The sequence below is a fragment of the Pyrus communis genome, chromosome 10, assembly GCF_963583255.1.
Source record: "Pyrus communis chromosome 10, drPyrComm1.1, whole genome shotgun sequence".
Classification (NCBI taxonomy): domain Eukaryota; kingdom Viridiplantae; phylum Streptophyta; class Magnoliopsida; order Rosales; family Rosaceae; genus Pyrus; species Pyrus communis.
Genome location: NC_084812.1, coordinates 21,418,504 through 21,443,682, shown reverse-complemented (window position 1 = coordinate 21,443,682; position 25,179 = coordinate 21,418,504). Strand labels below are relative to the sequence as shown.

The 25,179-nt window shown below is 36.9% G+C and overlaps 1 long non-coding RNA gene and 2 pseudogenes across 1 annotated transcript; 1 reads left to right on the top strand and 2 right to left on the bottom strand.

The window, feature by feature from the left end:
• The window catches only part of LOC137746973 (DNA glycosylase/AP lyase ROS1-like), a 60,571-nt pseudogene that overhangs the window by 18,248 nt on the left and 17,144 nt on the right, over positions 1–25,179 (bottom strand).
• Positions 14,961–21,628, bottom strand: LOC137746975 (uncharacterized). The gene is made up of 7 exons (XR_011069912.1): positions 21,539–21,628; positions 21,367–21,427; positions 20,417–20,513; positions 20,063–20,148; positions 18,724–18,788; positions 15,912–15,976; positions 14,961–15,210 (listed from the first exon to the last, which is right to left on the bottom strand). It is a non-coding gene; the product is annotated as an uncharacterized lncRNA (long non-coding RNA).
• LOC137749071 (5S ribosomal RNA) lies at positions 22,901–23,020 on the top strand (annotated as a pseudogene).

Below are 25,179 nucleotides of genomic sequence, written 5' to 3'. Positions count from 1 at the left end.
AATTTAGAGAAAACAAGAATTCTCATTTTCTAAATCGTAGAGTATTCGTTGACTTTTAACTTTTTTGGGGAAACGAGATTGTAGGTTTGCAATGGGAATAATGAATTTTTCACTTTGGAATTTTGTTTTGCATCCAGAGGATAAGGATATTGATGGGGTTTAAAAGTTGAACTTATGAAATTTCAACAATTTTGAAAAATCAACTAACCATTTAAGAATACACTGATTGATTTGTCACGTTAATTTGAAGAATGACACTAAAATCCTAGAGTGAGACATTTATTAAATGCAAAAAAAAAAAAAAAAAATGTAATGGTTTAGAAGAAGCAAGAATTCTCATTTTCGAAATAGTAGGGTACTCATTGACACAAGACTTAAAATAGAAGAAAAATATTTTAATTAACTTTTCAGTCTTTTTGGTATGTCTTTATTTATAATAGTAAGGGAGGTAAATTTCATACTCCAATAGGATAATATCTAAAGATAAGGTATGGTAGAATCCCACAAAGATATCCCAAGATTTAATAGGATTTACACAATAACATTCCTAAACTATTAGGACTGCAACATATAGTTGATTTTTAAGTCTTTTGGGAAAAATGATAGTTGCAGATTTTTGCAGCTAGAATAATATAATTTCTACTTTGGAATTTTGTTTGGTTTCCGGAGAATGAGGATGTTGATGGGTGTAAAAGTTGAACAAATCAAATTGCAATAATTATAGAAAAATCAACTCATTATTTAACAGTATGTTGATTGACGTGTCACATTCATGTGAAGAACGACGTTAAAATCTTAGTGTGTGGCATCCGTTAAAAGAAAAAAAAAATGTTATCATTTAGAGAAAACAAGAATTCTTATTTTCTAAATTGTAGAGTATTCATTGACTTCTAAGTCTTTTGGGGAAATGAGAATGTAGGTTCGCAGGGAATAATGAATTTTCCAATTTGGAATTTTGTTTTGCGTTCAGAGGATGAGGATGTTGATGGGGTATAAAAGTTGAACTGATGAAATTTCAACAATTTTGAAAAATCAACTAACTATTTAGGAGCATGTTGATTGTGTCACATTAATTTGAAGGAGGACACTTAAATCATGGAGTGAAACATTCATTAAATGTAAAAAAAAAAAAAAAAAAATGTAATGGTTTAGAAGAAGCAAGAATTCTCATTTTTGAAATAGTAGGGTACTCATTGACGCAAGAGTTAAAATAGAACAAAAATCTTTTTAATTATCTTTTAAGTCTTTTGGGGGAAAAGAGTGGTAGGTTCGCAACTAGAATAATAAAATTTTGACTTTGGAATTCCATTTGGCGTCTTGAAGGATAAGGATGTTGATTGGAGTATAAAAGTTAAACACATGAAATTTCAACAATTTGGAAAAATCAACTAACTATTTAAGTTGAACTAGTCAAATCTCAACAATTTTAGAAAAATCAACTAATGTGTCAAGTTAATTTGAAGAACGACGTTGAAATCATGGAGAGTGACATTCATTAAAAGCAAAAGAAAAATGTAATGGCTTAGAAAAACCAAGAATTCTCATTTTTTAAATGGTAGGGTACTAATTGAGTTATTAACATCTCTTTCAGAGCGTTGAAATACATTTCAAGTTTAATCCATATCTCCACCAAAATCAAATAAGAAAATGTTGGCTACACAGTGATCTATACGAGGAAATAAATAAACTACTAGAAATATTTCAAGTTTAATCCATACCTCCACCAAAATCAAATAAGAAAATGTTGGCTACACAGTGATCTATACGAGGAAATAAATAAACTACTAGAAATATTGGCAACCGTTGAATTCTTCTAGGAGTTAAGAGATTTTTTCCTTTAATCCACTATATTTTTTTGCTTTTTTTAATGTAGACTAGGAACATCTTTTATAATCAAAAGAGAAAAAAAGGATGGAAACTACTGAAATTTCTTCAGAGTGAAGATCGTAGTTCCTCTCCAGCTTCCCATGAGGTTTCGCTCCCGTCTTTGTTACCGAATGGTTGAAGGCATGGACGGAGCCAATGAAGGCTCACTGGGGGCATATGCCCCCATTCAAGTAATTCGTTTGTTTAGTTGCAGACTACAGTTATATAATATACACGGGTTATCTTTAAAGAAAATATACGTATCTAATATCCAACATACATTCATTCTACTTATACTTCATATCAAATATTATATAAGCAATAGTGCTCTTGTTTTGTCATTCAAACCAAAAAAAACCCTCTCCTGCCTAGCATGTACTTATATTTTTCTCATCACTTTGCCACTTTCCACTACTATATTGAAATTTTTGTAACATTTGAAACCATCATTAATATCATATTGCGTATAACCATACTATAATAAGTTTTTTTAGTTGTTTTCGGCACTAGAAGAAATTTCTAACTTCGTCCCTGGTTGAAGGCCTCCCTTTCAATACAGAGATGTCCAAGTGAAGTGGAATGTAGACGTGGTGCAACCATCACCATTCACCCCAAAAAGTTTGCATGTCAATAAGAAATAAATCAGTCAATTCCTTCCTTCATTTTCCAAATAAATAACTCAATTTCTTGCTGACTAGGACAAGGCAAATAATAGAGCCACTTGCCTAAGCGCATACGGCACAGTCAGCTTTTCATTGATTGAGTTCCATATTGGACCCATAAGCAAGGAGGATGAGAGTAACGATGTCTATGCCTAAGCGAATCGTTTTCCTTGGAATCCTGCTTGGCATGTAGAGGATGAGGATTGTGATGGGGTTTAAAAGTTGAACTAATCAAATCTCAATAATTTTGGAAAAATCAACTAGCGTCCGAAGGATGAGAATTGTGATGGGGTGTAAAAGTTGAACTAATCAAATCTCAACAATTTTGGAAAAATCAACTAGCTATTTAAGAGAATGTTAATTGATGTGTCACATTAATCGGAAGAACAATGTTGAAATCATGGAGTGAGACATTCATTAAAAGTCAAAAAAATGAAATGGTTTAGAAGAAGCAAGAATTCTCATTTTCTAAATGGTAGGGTACTAATTGATGTGGGACTTAAAATAGAAGAAAATTCATATAGTTAAGTTTTTTGGGGCAAACAAGAGTTGATTGTTCGCAACTAGAATAATGAAATTTCCACTTTGGAATCTTGTTTAGCACCCGGAGGATGAGGATTGTGATGGGGTGTAAAAGTTGAACTAATAAAAAAAATCTCAACTATTGTGGAAAAAATCAACTCACTATTTAAGAGTATGTTGATTGATATGTCACGTTAGTTTGAAGAACGACGTTGAGGTTGTGGGGTAAGAGAGAGGAGGAGGTTTAGGTCGAGGGAGCTCGGAAGTTTTAGTTCTTTTTGGCTTGGAGTAAAATGTATGTAATATTAACATCAAACGTGTAATCATTGAACCATAAACTAACATTATGTTTGAACGAGAGAAATAAACGTGGAATTTGAATAAAAGTCAGAATTTATAAATTGATATGTATCAATTCATTTGTTTGAATTCATAAGCATAGAAATTTAGAATTTCCACGTGAAAAAAAAAAAAAAAAAAAAAAAAAAACTTGGAATTTGGGACCTCAAATTCCCAAGTTTAAATTCCATGTAAGTAGGTGTCATTTCCCAATTTCTATGATCAGGGGTTAAAAATAACAAATTCTGTATTCAATTCCATTGTTCTTTTAAGTTAACCAAACAAGAAAATTCACAAATTCTTGAAAATTAATTTTCGTCATTTTAAAATTCCTTAGTAATCTTAAATTTCTTCACCAAACATAGTTAAATTTCTTCACCTTAGGGAATCGAGTACTAGACATAGCCTAATTCTAACTCATTTCCAATCCTTGTTTAAGCATTTAAATTCTAGGATCTAACGATTAGAGCACTACCATTGTTGAAAAGATCTAGTGGTTTTATCTATTTAACTATAACATGCGTTGTGAGGTTCAATTCTGAACACACTATTTTCACCCAGAAACTATATACACGTAATAATTATTTGCTGAATACCATGCATGTCATCCCACCCAAGTTTTTCTCTTAGCATTTATCATGGATTTGGGATACTCAACACTCATAGAATATCAGTTAGGAATGAAAACTATCGTATCAGTTGCTATAAAAAACTTTGAAAGGAGGATAACTTCACCATGGCTACCAATCCTTTGCCTCTATAGGTCCTGTAAGAATGTACATATGCCCCTAACACTATTGACACATCCCGACCTGTAATGTCCACTAGAACTCCCAATCAAGCTGTGTTGGGCGACACCTGAAAGGTGACGAAGCCATAAAGGGTGATAATGCATAAACTATGAATAATTTAAAACCTAAAAGTGCCTCACTAAACGAGTGTGCAATGAGCGGTTATGGACTCATTCACACATGATACAGAAAATAAGTAAAGTACAACAAAATAGAAATAATGATTATACCATCATAAGAAGCCACCTGTACTGAGAAGTGTCAGGAATCCTCATCGATACGGAAACTTTGCTACTAAAATCTGGAGGGCACAAAACATAAAATGTGAGTGGGCGAAAACAAGCTCTTCAAAACCATTACACTTAACAAAACTAATAACCTTTCACCGTAAAACTTGAATAATTTCTCAGAAAATAGAATACATATCAACATCAAAACTATACTCGGAATAGCAAAATCCACATGTATGCCATTCCCAACATCTCAACATAATGAAATACGTAAACCAGGTGAAATAATTCCATGGAAGTAATATGTCAGCCGGATTCACCTATTGTGACCTATACGACTGAACCTATAGCTCATCCAATATTCAAGTAATATGTCAGTCGGATCCACCTCTTGTGGCCTATACGGCTGAACCCATAGCTTATCACATATCTCTGCACACGAGTCAGAACCACCTCTAGTGGTCTGTACGACAGGACTAGGTGTAAATAAGTACGCTCAAGTGCTACGATCACGTGAAGACTGTGCGAATAATCGCGGGTCACCTACGAGTCGGAACCACCTATTGTGGTCTGTACGATAGGAATGTGCACCTACCTTGGATCCAAGGTGAGCGTAAGGTGTGGGAGGTGAACTTTACATGAAGGACTGTGCCCTAGCCACGAACGGGAGCACTAATACCGGGGTGCAAGTTTATGGGCTTAACTACATCTATTATAACATATACCACTCATGGGCAACCTGTACGACAGTGTCGGAGTTGCCTATTATTGCAACATGTACGACAAGGTCGGAGTTGCCTAAAACATACATGTAGTCATGCCATAACTCCATCATTTCAACTAATACCATAAACTCACCTGAACTTACCTGGGTGTCCTGTGTTCACCTTTGCACTTCAAAGCGTTCACAAATATAATGTGCAGGTAATATACATATGGATATAACATGATGTCATCTAATACTCAACCATGTCATAGCATTTTCAAGTATATACATATACATAATATGGCATAAAATGCATAAGCTGTAACGCCGTACTCCTGAACTATTATGTTCGGGAATAATTATCGGTGATAAGCCCAACTAGACGCTAGTTTAATTAACTATCATTACTTACGTTTCCTTACTTCAATTTATTGATTCTTCACACATTAATTTATGACCAACATTTAACCACTAAAACATAAGGTTAAATCTCACATTTTCCACCAATGTCCCTCACATTGTTCAATTCCCCAAACAAGGCTATTGTCTCAATTATTTAGTCTCATTTATTGTATGGCTACATCTAACGTCTCGTTAGACTGCCTACGTACCCTAAATAGGGATCAAGCCTTTCGTAGTTCGCAGTAGTACTTCAAAGCATTCACAGTAATTATATGTAGGTAATATGCATAAGTCAACTTAAAACGTTCATGGAATTATCAATCATGTGTATATATACGATAGAAAGGAAAAGACCCACTCACCTGAGGTTCGTGCTACGACTCCCTAGCACTAATATCGAGGCATCACAAACCAACGTCGCCTGGAACAATTATCAAATCACGTCTCAGAGTTCTTACCGATAGAATACATAATTTACATAAAACACATCCCTACATAATTTAGTCCGGAAGATCTGCATCACGGATTTCCGATCCGTTACTTGCAAGGATCCACATTATGTTCCTAGAACAACGTCCTAATGTTTCATTACGATCCAACGGTCAGATCTGCATCACAGATTTGTGATCCATTACGTGCAAGGATCCACATTATGTTCCTAGAACAACGTCCTAATGTTTCATTACGATCCAACGGTCGGATCTCCGCCAATTGCTAAAACCAAGTGGCGGTCAACATTTTATTTTATGAATTTACAAATCCAATTCGGGAAGATCCGTACGTCAGATTCCTGATCCGTAAGTTTCTGTGGTCCTCAAATATTGCATACTACAATGTTTTAAAGTTTGCTGACGATCCAACGGTCAGATAGTCGATTCACACTTTTACCAAATAACGTAACGTAGAGAATTTAGGTTTCAACCGTCAACCTATCTCATACAATTAACAAGACTGAAGTCAATGCATCTAATTTAGCCTAAGAATGACATCGACGGCCCCTTGGCCACCCGCGGCCGTGCGTGGCGGTCGGCCGCCCCGACTCGCCGAAAAATCCAACTATTTCCAAAAATTACCAAATTTTACATAATTGTAGGTCTTAATGAGAAGAGTAAACTTTATACATGTGGCCAAGTCTAATTTGGCCAGAAAACACTTGAAATTACCCACGAACTGCCGAAACCCTAGAATTGGGTGTAATTTGATTCGACCTCCAAACTTGCTCTGACGCCTCCACCATTGCTTAGGCTTTGTTCCTGGGTTCTAGGGGAGTGTTTTGGTAGTGATAATTGGAGGAAAAAGTTTCACAATTGGTGGATTTCGAGCAAAGTTCCCCACAGCACCCACGAGTGTTTCTTCACCAAACTACAATCAAATTCCTTTGTTTTTCGATAGAATTGGAAGAAGGGAGGTTGTGGAAGTAGTTTGCAAGTGATGGATAGGTGAAAATCTCCTGAAAAATGGTGGAAGTTAGCTGGAATTTCATCGGTTCGAAACCGGGTCGAGTGTGTGATGCACGGGTCCGATTTGGGTGCTCCTCACCCTTCTCCTTTCTCTTCTTGTTCTCCCCCCCTCCCCCCCGATTGGCCATCCTTCTTCCTCTCTCCTCTCCTGATTCGCCACCATCTTCCCTCCTTTTTCCTCCTGAAACTCTCCTTCCTTTCTCTTCCTGCCATTCGACAGTTTCTAAATATATATAAATATTTTTTTTTTCTTTCACAAAATAACCTCAAACTCATATAATAATACTTATGAAAATATATAATAATAAATGGAAATCCTTAGAAACGTAGTTTTCAAATTTGTAACTCCGTAAGACTTCAACCGTAGCTCCGAATTCACTTCCTCTTGCGTCTATCCGTTCGTATCATCGGATACTACGCAAATACGCTAAAAGAATAAGTCATATGTCTCACCAAATGTTAGTCAACAAAAGTCAATACCCTCATCTATGGGGCATTTTCGTAAAATAATGCTTTTGAAATTTGTAAAAACATAAAATTAGGGACGGGTCGTCACAACTACCCTTACTGCTCCCACACATTTCTGTTAGAACCAATCAGATACGGATTATATAAAATATAAATAATTACAGAGTGTATACAGAAATCACTATATATTTAAATCACAAATGAATAATAAATGTAGTTGTAAATAAAATCACAACAAATATCATTGACATGTTTTCCAGAGAGACAGAGGCTTGCATAAGCAATATCCTAAGATAAAAATATGCCCTCATACCTGTGCAGTAGTTTTTGGACGTCTATCTTGCAGGATACAACTATCTAACTCAAATTCCTACACTCGAACTTGAATTCTTTGCAAAATGATTTGTGTTTCTTTGTGAAAAATAAAAGAACGTTGGAATTGAATTATTCGTTTCTAATCCTACAACCATATTTATAATGGCTTCCCTTCAAAAGGGTTGTAACTGTTTTGCAGTAAACAATCTTATCCCTTCAAAAAAACCTAGTCTTATCTTTTCGGAAAAACCTGAAACGTAAAAATATAAATTTAAAAGTCATACTTGTGTGATTTGTCTGTTTAAGCCCATACACCCAAATCCAACCCAACTCCTAGGCCCAAGGTCTACGACTTTGTTCCAATTCTTTTAAAATGATAAGTGAGTGGACTCACTTATAAAGGTGATGATGTGAAGATATATGGCTGATGTGGGACAATTGTCCCTCACAGGTTCCAACAATTTCTTGATTTTTGTATTCAAAATAAATACGGATGGTGGATCAATTAATCATATTCACGTAAAGCTATAGTACAAAATTCATCGTTCAAGTATATATAATAACAAAGCCTTATTTCAGTAAGTGAGCTCAGCTGTATGAATCTTAGAATGTCATTATGCTCATTTTTACGCCAAGTATTCCGTTAGCTCATCTTCATTCAAGTATGTTGGATTTTTCCAGCCCATAATGATTTGTCCTAAAGGCAATTAGGAATAGAGTCTTAGAGGATTAACTTGTTTTTTTTTTTCAATTGAAGTTATTTCTCAATTGGAGTGGTTTTCTCAATTAGAGTTGGTTACCCAATTGGAGTTGCTTTCCCAATTGGAATTGTTTACCCAATTGAAGTTTGTTTACCCAATTGGAGTTAATTTCTCAATTGAAGAATGATTCATAACTAGATTTCAATTAGGATTTATGGAAGAAGACCTTTATTATGTCTATATAAAGGGCTATTGTACTACTTTTGAATTGGATCAAAACAATAAGTTGTATACCACTCTAGGAGTTCGATTGCAATGTTGAGTAGGTGGGGATGACAATGGAAATTTTGAGGATGAATTTTTTTAAGGGGGGAAGGATGTGAAATCCCGTCCACGGATTTCACTATTTAAAATTATGTATTCTATATTTTGTATTCGTATTTGTAGTTTCAACGCTTTTATATTTGCGGCGTACAAATTTTTTGATAAGTAAAGGGACGAAAATGCCCTTAATGAATTAAGCGGATTTTCAAGGATGTATTTGATCCCTTCATAATTTTCCAGATTTCTTTACATTTTTGGATAGTACGTGTCAATACGAACGCGTGAGCGCAAACTAATTGTAATTTGGAGTTATAACGAATGAGTTATAAACAATTGAAGTTGAGGACAAAATGGTCCTTTAATTATTTATCTGGAAGGCTCAAGATTTATTGGATCAGGAACAGCTGAGATAAAGTCATGTGTGTGGCTGAGATGGAAAGAAAATAAGAGAAATGAGGTGTGGAACTACCCAATCAGAAAGAAGAGAAAGGGAAGAAAGGAGAGGGAGAGAGGAGCACCGGATCCCTTTGACCCGTTTACAAACCCGACGACCCGAACATTGACCCGGATTCCTAGGACTGTTCCAATAGGTTTTTCGTTGATTTTTATGGCTTTCTTCAACCTCCCATCACCCCCCAAACACCTTGACGTCATCCCAGTATCTAATTAAAGCCAAAATCGACAAGTTTTTGTTGTGATTTCACGAAGGACATACGTACGGGTGCCGTGAAACCCTAACCTTCAATCCACCATTCCTGAAACATTCTCCATCAACCACCACCATCCTTAGGTGTCTCTTGAGTCCAGGAACAAACCCCAAACAAGTTTGGGGGCGGCAGAACTTCGAATTCGACGGATCGAGGCTCACCCCTTTTCGGGGTTTCCGACGCTTCGAGAGATTTTCTAGCCACTTCCCGACTAAACTAGGCTTCGGCTCAGGTATGAAAAATGTTTCTCTCGTTGAGTTGTACATTTCTGAAAAGTTTGGTGAATTTTAGAGTTGGTCAAAATTTAGGGTTTCCATTTGTGGAAAAACGCCACCAGCGGCGGCGTGTAGCTAGTGGGCCAATGCAGCCTTTTTAAGTTAAATTCGGTGTTCTAATTTTGGTTTTAGTATCTGTTTGATGTGGTTCAATAGTTTGAACCTAGTATTAAATATTACACCACTTGATCATTTTATGATTTAACTATCTGACTGTTTGATTGTCACCCAACTTTAATACGTTATAGTACATAATATTTGAGGACATTAGAAACTGACGGATCAGGAATCAGACGTACAAATCTTTTCGAATTGGATTGCTATGTTTGTAAAATCAAACGTTGACCGCCACTTAATCTTAGTGATTGGTGGAGATCCAACCGATGGATCGTGATGAAATTTTAGTACATTGTTTTAGAAGAGTAGTGAGATTCTTGGAAAGTTACGGATCAAAAATCTTATAGGCGGATCTTCCGGTTTAAATTTCTAGGGTTATGGACCCTACCCTCGATCTTGATTGACAATTGACTTTTTAGTCAACTAGCCCGAGTTCTTCTAGTGTGTTGCTGAGCTTAGAGTGTTGCTGAGATTCCATAGAGCTTATTGGGCTCAGCATGATGACGTGTCTTCCTCGATTGACATGCACCTCAATTTACGTACTGATGGCATCACATTATGATATGCTTGTTTATTTTATGTGATTGACATGTGTATTGAACTTGTTGTGGAGTGTGGCATGTTTGGCCTGATGTGATGAAATGTGAGGGCTAAAAGTGGACCATGAACCCATTGTCATGGGGTTTGTTACTTCGAGACTTGTTTCACATATCGTAACATTATTTCATTTCTCGTTTCGTTGAGCCATTCTAATTGTGTACCTTGTGCTTTGTTCCATTTCTTGTTTCATTGAGCTTTTGTATTTTGAGTACTTGTATCATGTCTTGTTCTTTGAGCGTTGCAATATTTCTTGGACTTCTGCTCGGTTCCGTTAAGTGATCCAGAACTGGATTTCCACTGGGGTTCCGTTGAGTAGTCCGGTTCCTTACTCCGTCTGGATTCCGTTAAGTGGTCCAGAATCCCTCGTGATCCGCAATTCCGTTGAGTGGTCCAGAATCGTATCCAGCTTGGATTTCATTAGTGGTTCGATATGCATTATCTTCATGATTCTGGTGAGTGGTCTGGTATTGTATCCACTCGGATTCCTTTGAGAGGTCCAAAATCCCTTTTACTCTGCGATTCTGTTGAGTGGTCTGGAATTGTATCTTGGTTTGGATTCCATTGAGTGGTCCAGAATCGTATTTGGTATTTTGGTTTCGTTGAGTGGTCTAGAACTTGATGTTGTTTGATTTCGTTGAGTGGTCTGAAATCCCATTCTTCAGAGATGTAGGCTTCGGTCGGAACTTGATGTTGTTGGAAAGTATATGTGTGTGTGAATGGCAAGATGACTAGAGAATATTATTGTGCTTCGTTGAATTTTCCTTGAGATGTTGCATGCTTGAATTGTGGTACTACGTTGGGATATAGTGGTTTATGTGATGAATGTTCGAGTGTAGGGAATGACGAACTACGAATGGCTTGATCCCTATTTAGGGTACGTAGGCAATCTAACAACGAGGTTAGATGCAGCCATAAAGTATACGAAAAATTACTACGCAGTTGGATCGTGAGTTGTGCTTTGCACATATCCCGAAGACGGGGTATGTTAGATATACATGAAATTGGTGACGTCACGTGTCGATCCTAGACGTATGTCAGGATTGGGGCATGACAGTTCAAGTGAGAGAAAGGCAAAATGTGTGAGAGAGAAAATAAAAGAGATAAAAAAATGTATATCTTTTTCTTATTCTTTGTGGTTTTTCATCAAGTCTTAGTCCTAGAAGCTTGGCAAGATTATTTGTTGTATTCATTATTGATATAGTGAAAGATTGTTATTGCTACCCCGTGAACATAGGTACATATAAGTGAATCACGTTAATTCTTGGTGTGATTTATCTTAGTTTATTTTGTTTTCAATTTCTAGAGTTTTTTTTTTCTCATTCTTAAATGCGATATTGTTGAGTGAGAGAAAGGCAAAATATGTGAGAGAGAAAATAAAAGAGATAAAAAAATGTATATCTTTTTCTTATTCTTTGTGGTTTTTCATCAAGTCTTAGTCCTAGAAGCTTGGCAATATTATTTGTTGTACTCATTATTGATATAGTGAAAGATTGTTATTGCTGCCCCGTGAACATAGGTATATATAAGTGAATCACGTTAATTCTTAGTGTGATTTATCTTAGTTTATTTTGTTTTCGATTTCTAGAGTTTTTTTTTCTCATTCTTAAATGCGATATTCACAACAAGTTGTATCAAAGCTTGATTTGGCTGATATGCGGCCCGTTTTAATTGGGTTACATGAAAATAAAGAATGGAGGACATGCTTTAGGTACCGTTTGGTACGTGGGATGGAACGGAACGCGCTCATCCTACGTTTAGTGCACCAAAGGCAGTGGGACGCGCTGTCCCATAGAACGAGTTTTGGCTGAATTTTCTTTCCACCTCTCCCTGGAACGACTCAGTCCAACCCCGTGGAACACAAAATTATAACATTTTAAGATAAATATGCCCCTTATCTTTTTCAATATTTACACCATCCAAATTATAAAACAAACCGTAAAATTCTATCATCTTCGTTCCATGTTCTTTGCCGATACCTTTTCCCGTAGCCTTCTTCCTCATCCTCTCCTATAGCAGCTGCATCTCCAGGTTTGATCTTGATCTTCTCCCGTAGCCGCTGCATCTCTAGGTTCGATCTCAATCTTTTTTCGTAGCCTTCCAATTGCACGTGAGAAGCCCACAGTTGAGCTTGTGAAGGTTACCAATGAGTTGAAATCATTCAAGGCATATGATAAACTTTGTGTGGAGAGAATGAATACATGCCAATTGGTGCCAGGCTCAAGAAGGCAACAGAGGCAGAGAAGGAATAGAAGAAATAGAAAGCTTGATGTGCACTTGGTGTCAGGTTTCATTTTGGAAGGATTTTTGTTTTAGATTTTCATCTACTAACTGCGGGATTTGTTTCTTGAACCCATCAATTTTAGAGTTTATAAGCTTAAGTAACCCAAGTTAAAGAGATGCTTCCATTGCTATTTATTTCTGATACCATATTGGGGTTTTGTTATTTGTGCTTGCATTTGATTTCGAATGATGTGGATTAAAAGCATATAATTTGGATCCAAGTCCCCTTGAATTGTTTATTCACTTAAAGATCAAATGGTTCAACATTCTTAGTAACCTTCAAGCAATTATCCATGACCCTAACGTCAACAAGATGGAATTCATGGCATAACATATCTTCAGTCATGTGCTAGTGTAAAAAATATATCATAGATAAGCATATATGTGTTCAAATATGACCAAGTTTAAAAAAAAAAAAAAAAAAAAAAAAAAAACTATCTCGTCTCGTCACACATATAAACTTTGTACCAAATAACAGACGGAACAAGGGTAAATTAGTCATTTAATCTTTTGGTTATATTCCGTCATGCGCTTACCAAAAACAAAACGGAACAACCGTCCTATTCCATCATGTGTGTACCAAACATAACACGAAACCTTCGTTCCATTCTGTCCCGTCTGCGTACCAAACAGTACCTTACTGAAGGTGTTAAGAATAAACCAGCAAGTGTGTCTGATGTTGACTAGACCAAGATGAAGATGAGCGATGTTTTATGGCAAAGAAGTCTATAATTGCCAATTTGATTCCAACAATTGATTCTTTCATTGAGAGTAAACTCTTTTTCTGCTTAACCAGATCACTTTACTACAAGCATGTATGTTGAAGAAAGCTCAATTAATGCTAATGTTAACCCCGTTGGTGGAGACAAACCACATTCTGATGCATCCGTTATTCCAAAAGTGGATAATCCGTTGCCTAACGCGTCCACATCCAGATCGAGTAATGAACCACAGGAAATGATAGTCGCACCTGAGAACAGTAAAGATCCTGTCAACAAACACATGCCATTCATGGATCAAATTTAGGAAACCTTGATAAAAATCAAAGCTTCTACCGGCAAATCGCAGAAGAACCAAGCGGCCGCTCAAGCAGAAAGCCACTCCAACTTCGTGGATATTGAGAAACACATGAAGAACCTGAAGAATTTGAGTGGGACGACCCCACAAACATAGATTCCAATTTTTGGTTTTGGGAATATAAGTACCTGTCGACCATAAAAATTAATGAACCTACGTGGCGCGCAGGTCGAGTAACTAATAAGCTAACTACGTCTTTCAGTTATGTGTGGGGCATGCCAACTCGTCAGCCGAACTCGGCCGGGGAGTAAAATGTGTTGATATTGCATTAGGCGTGCTGCTAACTTCTCGATCTTGCGACTGCGATCGAGGAAGGAACATGTCTTGATCTTCGGGTTCTAAAGCTTGAAGAGATATATGTCTTGATGGTAAATGTGGTTCGGCCGTCGAAATGCCGAACCTAATGAATTGTAACACCTCACTTCACTAAAAGGCTGATAAGATGACCTCTCCCAACAAGGATTGGAAAATCCTTGTTGACCTAGACTTGGATAAATAACCAGTCGACCTCGAAGTAGTGCTGCCTATCCAAACTAAAGGTGTTCCTTGATCGGCGAATTCTACAGTTCCAGTGCTGTTTATCCAAATTGAAGATGTGGCTAGTTGCCTTCACAGTGCTGTTTATCCAAATTGAAGATGTGTTGGTGGGAAGAAAGAGGGAGAGGAGAAAATCTCAGGGTTGTTGAGAAGTTTTGCGTAGGGCAATTTGTATGTTGAATTGGAAAGCCTTGAATGATGCACTCCCTTCTCTATTTATAATAGCAAACCCCCTCATGATCAAGCTAAAATCATACTCGAATTTGAACTCCTCAATCCAATCTGATTAGATCTCGACCAATCCTAACTCCAATAGGACTTCGAACCAAGCTCTTTAAGAAACCAGATTCGTCCCCTAATTCTCAGCGTCCTTAGCCTTAAGACTCCTTGTTGCACTAGGTTTCGACTAACTCACCCTTATCCAAACCAGATTCATCCCCTAATTATCAATCACATATTTAAAATCTAGGCACAAAAGCTTTAGAAAGATAAATAAGAAAACCCATATAACTAAATAGGCTTTGAATATGCTATCAGGGCACATAATTATATACCTAAAAATGGCAACAAACCAGCTTCTTCCTCACACGACCCGACTTTCTGAAATTTCCCAAGAAGATAAATCCATTAGCAATTGAGAGAAATTCGAGATATATATAAATCAAGAAGCAGAGGAGCAGAATGTTCAAACCTAATTACACCAGAATCTCAAAACGACCGATGCCCCGGAAATAGCCATGCCCTATTGCTTCTCCTCGTTCCCAGTTTGCTCTGAAATGGGGGTGTGACTCATAGTTTGATCTGGAATGGGAGTTTGACTTCTAGTTTGTTCTGCAATGGGAGTTTGAGTTATAGTTTGCTCTACAATGGGAGTTTGAATCTTGACCGAATAAAATTATTGATCAAAATCGTTCTATTTATTAATGCTTGTTCAGAGATATAATCATACCAAATAGAAAGACTCAATCCATTGCTAACATCAGCAACCCTAATTTCCCACCAAAAGAACTTAGCTCAATAGATTTCTTAGGAAACAATTCTTAGTCGCTGCCTACCACGAACTACGCAACCGAAACAGAACCGGATTAAATAAAAGCACTTTGAGTAAAGAAAACAAAGTGAAATCTGTTTTCCATCCAAATAATCTTTTAGCTCTCCGTTCAATACTTTTGATATGTTTTATTTAAAATGGTTTCTGGAATCAGTCATCTCACAGGGTATTCTGACTCTCATTTTCATTCATTTCACGCAAACCAATCATACATTTAAAATAGGGCTTGGATAGCCTAATGTAAACTACACAAAAAAAGATTTAGAACTTGGTTTAGCGACTGAAAATAATTTGTGCCTCCAAATAATAATGCTTACCCATAACCTAGAATTTAAAATTAGCATTTTGTGGCATTTGGATGTGAAAACTGAAGCGGCAGGTGGCAGCAGTGGTACCAAATTACAATTCTAAATCTAGCAACAGAATCCTGCTGATAATTAACCCAGAATATAAAATCTAAATAAGTTAGAGCAAAAATCACCTCAAATCTTTGCTTCTCTTGTACTTTGGTATTATGGGGTTGACTTGTAAACGGTAGATAAAGTCCTGAAAACCAAGAATGAAAAGCATTCTTTCAGTTAACCAAAAACCATTCATAAACGGAGTACGACATGTAAACAAAAAATAAATCTTGGAAAGCAGACATAAACAAACTTCAATCACAATTACTTTAATACATATTTGGATACAAAGGAAAATTGAATTTATTAAATTTTGATATAAAAAACATTAACTAATGCAGGAAGAACATTTGTGCCTCAATGGCATGAGAAGTACTCAAAACAAACTTTGTGATGTGTAAACAGAAAATGATCATGCTCTCCAACCTAATGCAGAAAAAACATTTGAATTCTTCCATGATATCCATGATTTGCACATATTTATATACCAATTGAGAATAACAATTTAAAGCCCCCACCCACCCCTTCTCCCCCACCCGAAAAATTCACCTAAAAACCACATTAACCGCCACAGTTTAAGAATCCAGATTACATTTTTCAACAAAAAAGAATCATCCTTCAATTATTAGCCTAAATATTGATTTGCAAACACAATGTAGCAAAAGAGTTGTTCAATAGCTCATTTTGGATTATAGGAAGTCCATTCAAAGAACTGAAAAAGTGTGACATCCCGTCCCGAAACTATCAAAACGTACATGTGAAATGACTACTTTGCCCCTAGTTCGTTTTCGTTATGTTTATTGGTTGTTTTGTGTGGTGTTGGCATGTGTTGGGCCACACACACACACACCCTCACTGTCTCTCTGTCCCTTTCCCTGTCTCTCTCCCGTGTTCCCATTTCTTCCCTTTCTCTTCGAACTCGTACGGACACACACACAAACATACTAACCACCCACAGATCGAGGGAACCAAGGCCACATTTGAGCTCGTGGGGCTGAGAGGAGTACATTCGTGCCATTTTCAGGTGAGAACTCGGTCGATTTCACGTCGATTTCACGAGGTCCGTTTGGAGTACTATTCATGCAAACGTAGTTTTTAACGTTTTAGGAAATTTGAAGCTCGTAGGTAGCTTGGTGGTGTCCCAAGGAGTCTCGGAGTACTTCGTTTGAAGAATTTGGACGTCGGAATCGTCGTTTTCGAAGTTGGCCGGATTTGAAGTTTGGTGACAGGTGAGATTCCATGATTTTTAGCCCTTGAAAGTTGTATATTTATGTTCTCCTAGTTCTAGGCGTCATTTTGGTACAAAAATCGTGAAAAATGGAAGAAAAACGAGAGAGAAATCAAGGTTTAAAGTTTTTCCAATTTTCCGGCGCCGTCGCCGGCGCCGGAGAAGGAGACGGAATATTCCTGACGCCGTTAACGGAATCCGTTAGAACTAATGGAATATTCCTTACGGCGTCAGTTGACGCCGTCAGCGTGCCAGGCACGTGCCTGCGCGTGACCGGCGCGTGGGGGCGCGTGCGGCGGTGGAAAATTTTTCTAAAATTATGGGTGTGATCCTGAGGTTGTGTAGAGCACGTTGGTATATTCAATTGTCCAAATTGAGCAATGTATGAGAAGTTATTACGAGAAGTTGGTTATGTGCTTTAAAATTAACGTTTTTATAGTTATTTCGCATATAGGTGATACGTATCCTGAGGACGAGCGTGCTCACTCGAGGCAGGGGGGGCTACGACCCTTCCACATACCAGTGAGTGGGCTTTTGTTTTTCCGTATATACCTATATACATTTATTTTCCCAGAAATCATTTGAAAGGGTTAATTGTTTATGCCATGCACCATATTATTATTGTTTATGCATCATTGCATGCATTAGTAGTGACATACATATACATATGCATATTTGGTGCTGTGGACGCACAGGTAAGTGCCAGGTAAGTGGTATTTATGTTTATATTCAGTAGTAGTTTGAGATGTTTAGAGAGCTCATAACCTGCACCCCCGGTGTTAGTGCTCCCGCCCAGAGTAGGGCACAGTCCTTCACGTGATGTTCACCTCCCGCACCACACGCTCAGCTTGGATCCAAGTTAGGTGCACAGTCCTGTCGTACAGACCACATTAGGTGGTTCCGACTCGTAGGTGACCCGCGATTATTCGCACAGCCTTCACGTGATCGTAGCACTAGAGCGTATATATATGTTACACCCAGGCCTGTCGTACAGACCACTTTAGGTGGTTCCGACTCGTGGGTAGGTTCAGTTATTTAGTTTGAGATTTGAGCTCTATATGCAGCCGTACAGGTCACGTTAGGTGACTCCGGCTGCCAGATTACATGTTATCGTTATGGTTTTGTACCTAAGCACTTGCATTTCTTTATGAGGCTTTGACATGGCATATTCTTGAGCATGATTGGCATATCTATACATACGTACATATGTTTATTTTCTGGGAAGTATACAGGTTTTACGGCGAGGGGTTAGAATGTATTTTACTAAATGGTTTTCGAAAAGCTTTGTTTTTGCCCACTCACGCTTTTGTTTTGCGCCCCTCCAGGTTTTAGTTGCTTAGCAGGTTCGGTGGTTTCCCAGAGGGCTTCCCGGCATTTCTGACAGATACTCACCAGTGTAGGGTCACCTTCGGGTGTACTATTGTCGTATCATTTTCTTTGGACTGCTGTAGACTAATTGCTCTGAACTTAGCGTCTCACTTATGCTAGCACTTGTTTCATCACCTTATGTATGCTAGTTTTTAATTATTCGTACTATTTATATTCCTATTTCATTAGATTCCGCACCGTGCACATGGTTACGTCACCTCCGCGTGGCGGCCAGCACGCCCTGATCTCGGTCGGGGTGTGTCAAAAAGCATAAATGAAAATATTCAAGAACCAACCTTTTTTGGAAACCATTGGTTCTAGTCTTATGATCTTTGATTCATTTAGCGAGAACCAAATTAATCTGAAATAAAAAGAAACCTGTTAGTTAAATCAACTCAGAATTCAAAACTAATATAGATTGACGGTGAAAAAAGGTATTCGCACACACATAATGCAATACACATGTGTAATATACAATTGAGTAAGATACTTTGATGCCATGTGGATCATTAACTGTTCCCTTGAGCCACAATTTTATTTGAATTAATGTACTAAAGATTAATGCTATGTACATTGAAAACGTCGAGTGATTGTTATATCAAAAGATTTGACCACACAGGTAGGCCATGCGGCTTTGGATCGATATTAGTACACTTACATGCAAAAAATTATGAAATATTGATTGGTTTATTAATAACGTTAATGAAGATTCTTGTTTTTGGCGTGTCTCAATGAATGTTGTTTTGTTACGTCGTTTTATTACTTAACATTATTAGTTAAATTTAAATACATAATGTTATGATAAAATGATTTAAACTTAACGTTATTGGTAACAGCATACAAGGTTTCAAAAAACAACATTGAACTTAACTAAGTTTGATGTGAGGATTATTTTGAATTTAAATCATAGATCTCTGCTCTAATCTGTGCACACACAGCATACACATTTTAAAACAAATAATAACAATCACAAAAGAACCAACAGAGTGATGGCATAAAAATCTCAAGCATGTGGCGTCATCTGTCAATGAACAAAAATAAGATGTATCATGTATTGTAGAGGAATAGATAACTGAGAATTCCATTCAGAGTCACCACAATGTAAACAAAGAATAGAAGCATGAACAAAAACATGCAAAACACATACAATGTGTTTTTTGCATAGAGGTTGTAACACTGAAAAAGTAGCAGAGCAGGAGGAAAAAGAGAAATGGAGAGCAAGGTGGTAGCCAAAAGAGAAAATCAGAGTTATTAATATCTTCTTAGCTCTCCTAATTTAATAATTTAGACTCAAAATAAATTCTGTCAGATGTCTTTCCGAATCCATGTTTTGAGAAAGATGGTACTGTCCAAGAAGAGCGGGACTTTTCCTTTCTAAAAAATGGAAGCCAACAGCAATCATGAATAAAAGTGGGCAGAGAATATAAAATTCTACTTGTCTTTTCTTGTGGCTTTGGTGGGTTTGGCAAATGGTTTTTTTTTTTTTTTTTTTTTTTTTTTTTTACAGCAATGGACGGCAGCAAGAAAGGGGGAGAGCAGACAGGCAGCAGAAAAGCAAGAAATAATCAAATTGGACTCGAACTTACCAATTTTCTATTCAAATAAACTGAAAAAAGGAGTTGGAATCAAACTAACCTCCGTTTTCTATATGCAGCAAACTGCATCTTGTTTTTGCCTTCGTTAGCAACATACCATTGGCTCTGTACACACCAAAAAATGCTCTGTACACACCAAAAAAACACAGTAAATACCTCATTCATTACTAATAACCATTTCAATTAATTTATTATTTAGACAAATTTTTCAACGATTCCGAAGCTCAGATAAAATCTGCAGGAGAAAATTGAGATTATATGCAATTGTATGTCAAATAACCTGAAAAATACCATATATCCAATATTAAGTGCATACACCTATAAACTAATCTTTATATATTCTTTAAAATAATACAGATCAATGTAATCTAAAACATTGAAAACATTATCATACAATTAAAGAATAACGATGCAGAAAATTTTCTTTCCATTATTTTCAGATAACTTTCCAGTCAACAACCATTTCTTTTATCCCATTTGTCCAACACCACCTGCATTTCAAACAAAAAGGAAGAGTTTAATAACTAATAATTTCAGGCACTTTCCAATTTTCAGCTATGATAAAGACCATGGATAATTTAAGTGGCCAGAAACTGAAAATTTGTTATCAAATGTGTTAATGCTGCAATATATAGGATGACGGAGAAAATTCCAGTGAAGATTGGTTGAGGAAATTTACAGTGTCACTACTCGCCTTTAGAAAGATGTCTTTTCTGGAAACCATTTCAAAGTGTTTAGGATCCCAAAACCCGTAATCGATTATAGTGTGCCTAAAATAAAAAAATGACCTTCACAAAAACTAACTCAAAAACCCTAAATCCCTAAACCAGATTAGTGTGGTTTCATCCTGTTAAAGATACGAAAAATGAAGCCATTCAAGCGGTTAAGATATCTAGTAATGATCGTGGAGATACGCAGCTGGAAGGAGATGTAAGATAAAAAACTTATTACTATGAAATGAATCCAATATCCTAATGTAAAGGAAATTACTCATAGTAGAAATTCTGAATGGACAAAGTTTTGGCTTCCCTTTCCGGCTATACTTGATTAACTGGGAACCTTTTTTTTAATGCAATCAGCGACTTCATGAGAGAGAAAGAGAGGAATATTAGGTGAAAAGTAGTATTGCCAAATCACACAGAGATCAAAATCTTGATTATATATGTTTAACCATATCAAACATCATTTCGTCGAAACCGACTTCACAAACACCTTTTTCTTCTGTTTTCAAATTTTCAGAAACACAACAATCAACTACGTTTTCGAGAAAATTAACAAAAAAAGAAACCCACTTTGATTCAGTTTTCTAAACAACCAAACAGAACCTAAAAATTTTAAGCTTACATTTTTGAAGCGAGCCATGGATAACGTTTGCAATTTCAGCTTCGTAGCTTTGTGATCAATACTGCAAAAAATTAAAACAAAAAATTATACGCATTTAGAGTAGAAAAAGAATGAATTTATGCTAGGGATTCGCCAGATAATTAAAACTAATTGAAAAATTAAACAAAATTACCTTTGGGCGTTTAGGGTTTTGGGGGAACTCTGTCTCTGCGTGAGGTTATAGACGAAGGAAGGAGATGACTAAACGCGCGAGGCAAATTAGGTTGGTTTATTAGGCGCATCCGAACCGTCTAAACATACTAAGGAAATCAAGATGCATCCAAAACACAAACAGTCAAACTGGAATGCGCATGGAGAAGCAGAAAAAGAAAAAGAAGATGAAGAGGGGGTAGTCGATAGCTTACCCGACACTGGTCGTGGTCGGAGTTGACAGAAATCAACAAAGCCCTGTGCGATTTCATTGTTTTGAGATGTGATGGTCACATCATGATTTTATCACCTGAAGGTCGACTCTTCCAAGTCAGAAAACAGAAAAATTAAAATTCAGGAACAATAAACTAACAAAAACAAATTACAGAAGAGGAAAAAATCAAATTACCTAAACAAAATCCATGATTATTCCATGAGTGCTGATTCTATAGGTTTTAAAGGGGGAAGGTTTTTTTATTTGAGATGGATGATGTTCGATCTGGGGATTTTAGGTGAGCAGATTGAAACTGAGGGAGAGAGAAAGAGAATGATGAAGAGAATGGGATCTGAGGGAGAAAGAGGGGAGGAAGAGAATGGTAAAGTGATGATCGCACCCTGCCTTTCCACGATCATCAACACGCGGCATCAAGATCAGCGGCAGCGAGAGATAGTGGCAGCTTCGTAAATAAACTGAAATGTGGTCCAAAATACTGTTCATATGAATAGTGCGATTTCCCCTCCTACTTTAGACTAAAGTAATTGCATTTATTATTCTTGATGCCATTTTAAGTTAATGTCTTGGAGGCAGGTTTTTATTTGAGGTATATTAGCTCAACGGAAGTACTGTGAGTGGTATCAGCTTTAAAATAATGTAGTAATAGAAGCTTGAGAGGATTTCTTCATCATCATCATTCTACAATTGCAGGTAAATGTCATTTACAACGTTGTGGCTGCCTATCGTCGAAATATTAGTATAGTTGCAGCTAACTTCATTTAAAACGTTGGTTGTTAAATGAATCGAAGCCTTCTTGTTTCTTTTGTGTAGAAATTGTTCTAAATGTTTTCAGATCTTTTTAACAGTCGAGTTTCTGTATGATTTGAATATGACCTGTAACTTTGTTCATACCCTTGACGACCTCAGATATCTAGGATTTAAAATACAAGCAAAAGATTGTTAGCATGTCGAATATTTCGACTGAGAGTACACTTTCTTCTGCAATGTGGAAATGGCTGGAACTCCATCTGTGTAAGTTTATCTTACATTGCCGGTTCCAAGCCCAGATAAAGGAGGAGGAGGAGGGCGTCAGGTAGTCGACCGGCACTCCTATCTTACGTTGAATCCTTAAGATGCGATCATACCAACTCACATTCACCGGATCGCATCTGAACTCCAAAGTTAAGCGAGCTTTGGGTGAGAGTAGTACTAGAATTGGTGACCTCTTGGGAAGTCCTCATGTTGCATCCCCCCACAACCGACCCCATATAGTGGGAAAAGACTTAAGAAGAAGAATGTGGAAATGACTGGCATTAGGGATTAAAATATGTTTCTGAATTCTGCATTGCGTCTCCGGTTTGCTGGCGGATAAGATTTCTGAGATTGACCTACTAGTTGGTTTGGTTTGGCTATTCCTTTCTATTGAAAAGGAGTCAGCTGTCTGGCCATGTCAGCTTCTTCTAGGCTCCGCTGGACGACACGGCATTCTTGTTTAAGTATAGGCCGGCTGTACTTGTGATAATTCGTTTACCTCAGTCTTTTGCCTTTTCCGCTTTGTATCACTTCATCTAATGTATATTCTGTATTCACGCATCCATACATGTAATTTTTCTTTTTGTTTATTGACCGCCGAAGAAATCTTCTTCTTTTGGGTAGTGACAATGCGACATTTTTCGGAAGGATTGCTCTTTTTTGGGCATTTATTGAAAAATAGTAATGTACATACAGGCTACAATCAACTGATCATGAGATCTCACATATTGTGCATGATACTTTGCTATCAGCTGCCTGCCTGTCATATAGTCAACGCTCATCTAGAGGAAAAATAATTGAATGCAATAGAATTTGTTAGTCATTGTTCTTCTCACAGTCAGTCGTGTGATGAAAATCTTCTTTGCACCATGATCAATGCTGTTTCTTCCCTTCATTTTTTGTCCTGGTCAACTTACTTGCAGGAAAATGCAATATGGGCATTAAGGGTCGTGGTGCTCTTGTTTTTCTTTCAAATCCTCTCACACACACATATCCTGCATATAAATCAATCAGTCAATAAGTAAATTTGTTTGTCACTTTGTACAGCTAAATTACATACACCGGTTTTTAATACAATGTTTTCAACAGTCGCACCAAAATTTCGTCAGATTTCTTTCCCTCTTATTTCCCCTTCTTTTGAAGACACTCAGGACTCGAGAAATCATCAGTCAAATATCTTAATGACCCTCTGGCTAATTACATATAATTGCACTATCAATGATTTGTCTTTTGCATCAAAAATTACAAATTAGTTCAAAGTTTATCATTTACATTTTCTTTTTCTTAAACCATGGTAAGTATACCTTTGTTATATAACTAGTCCTGAGAAGATAACTTATGATAGTTATCGCAAAGTATTATGAAGAACTGAAGTTAGTATCACATACCTCTCCAAAAGCAGTATTGAATTCCCTCTGTTGATAGACCTGGTGGACATAATTATTTTCGTTGTAAGTATACATCTCTAAATGGGATGTGAAAATCGCAACGCTGGTATCTTAATATCACTTACCTCTGAATATTGTCGATACAGAAGTTCCAAAGTATACGGTCCGTCTTGGCAAATTCCATATCCACCCCCTTGGAACATCTATTGGGTTGTGACTAGACTCATGATCCGCGAACATCTGCATCATGATAGAACTTTGTTTATAAATCTGGAAGTAATGGCTTTAACATTCTGGCTTACAGAAGTGGAGTACAGGATTCTGGACCACTTTTAATTTTGTCCAGACTGTGCTCTGTAGATAAACTTCAAGGAGATTAGTTTCAATAAGACTTACCTCATTAACTTGAAAATATGTGCCGTTGAGTGGAAAGCTCCCTCTCATTGCTGTTCTACAAGGTATCTGCAACAAGTTGAATTAAATTTCGGTAAACAGATGTATGTAGTTTATTGTCTTTGACTTATTACAACAATCAATTTTTCTCACCAAAATCGTCTCTCTGACTGTTTATGAATTTTCTTCTCTTATACTATTACATGAAAAACATGTCTTCTCATTGCACAATTTGTGTTGGTCTTGGGAGCCACACCTCCTTTCTGGTGGTTGAATTGAATTTGCAGTCTCACCTGATATAAATAAAATAAATGTATCACTTAGTAAGATGTACAATATTTCGACTTCATTCATCTGATGTCAAATTTAGCTAGCGCTAGGCCATCCATGCATCTGTATCCCAAGTTCTAACTTGGCTTACCGAATCAAATGCATTAAATTTGAATAGATCTCAAGATCCCCTGTTGAGAATCAATGTTAGGTAGAAACAATGTTAGGTATGGTTGAGTGGAAAAAATTAGGTGCAATTAATGGGTTTTGTGTGGTAGCAAATAATCTTAGTTTAATTAAATGTGTGGTGTAGCTTTCATTTGGTTT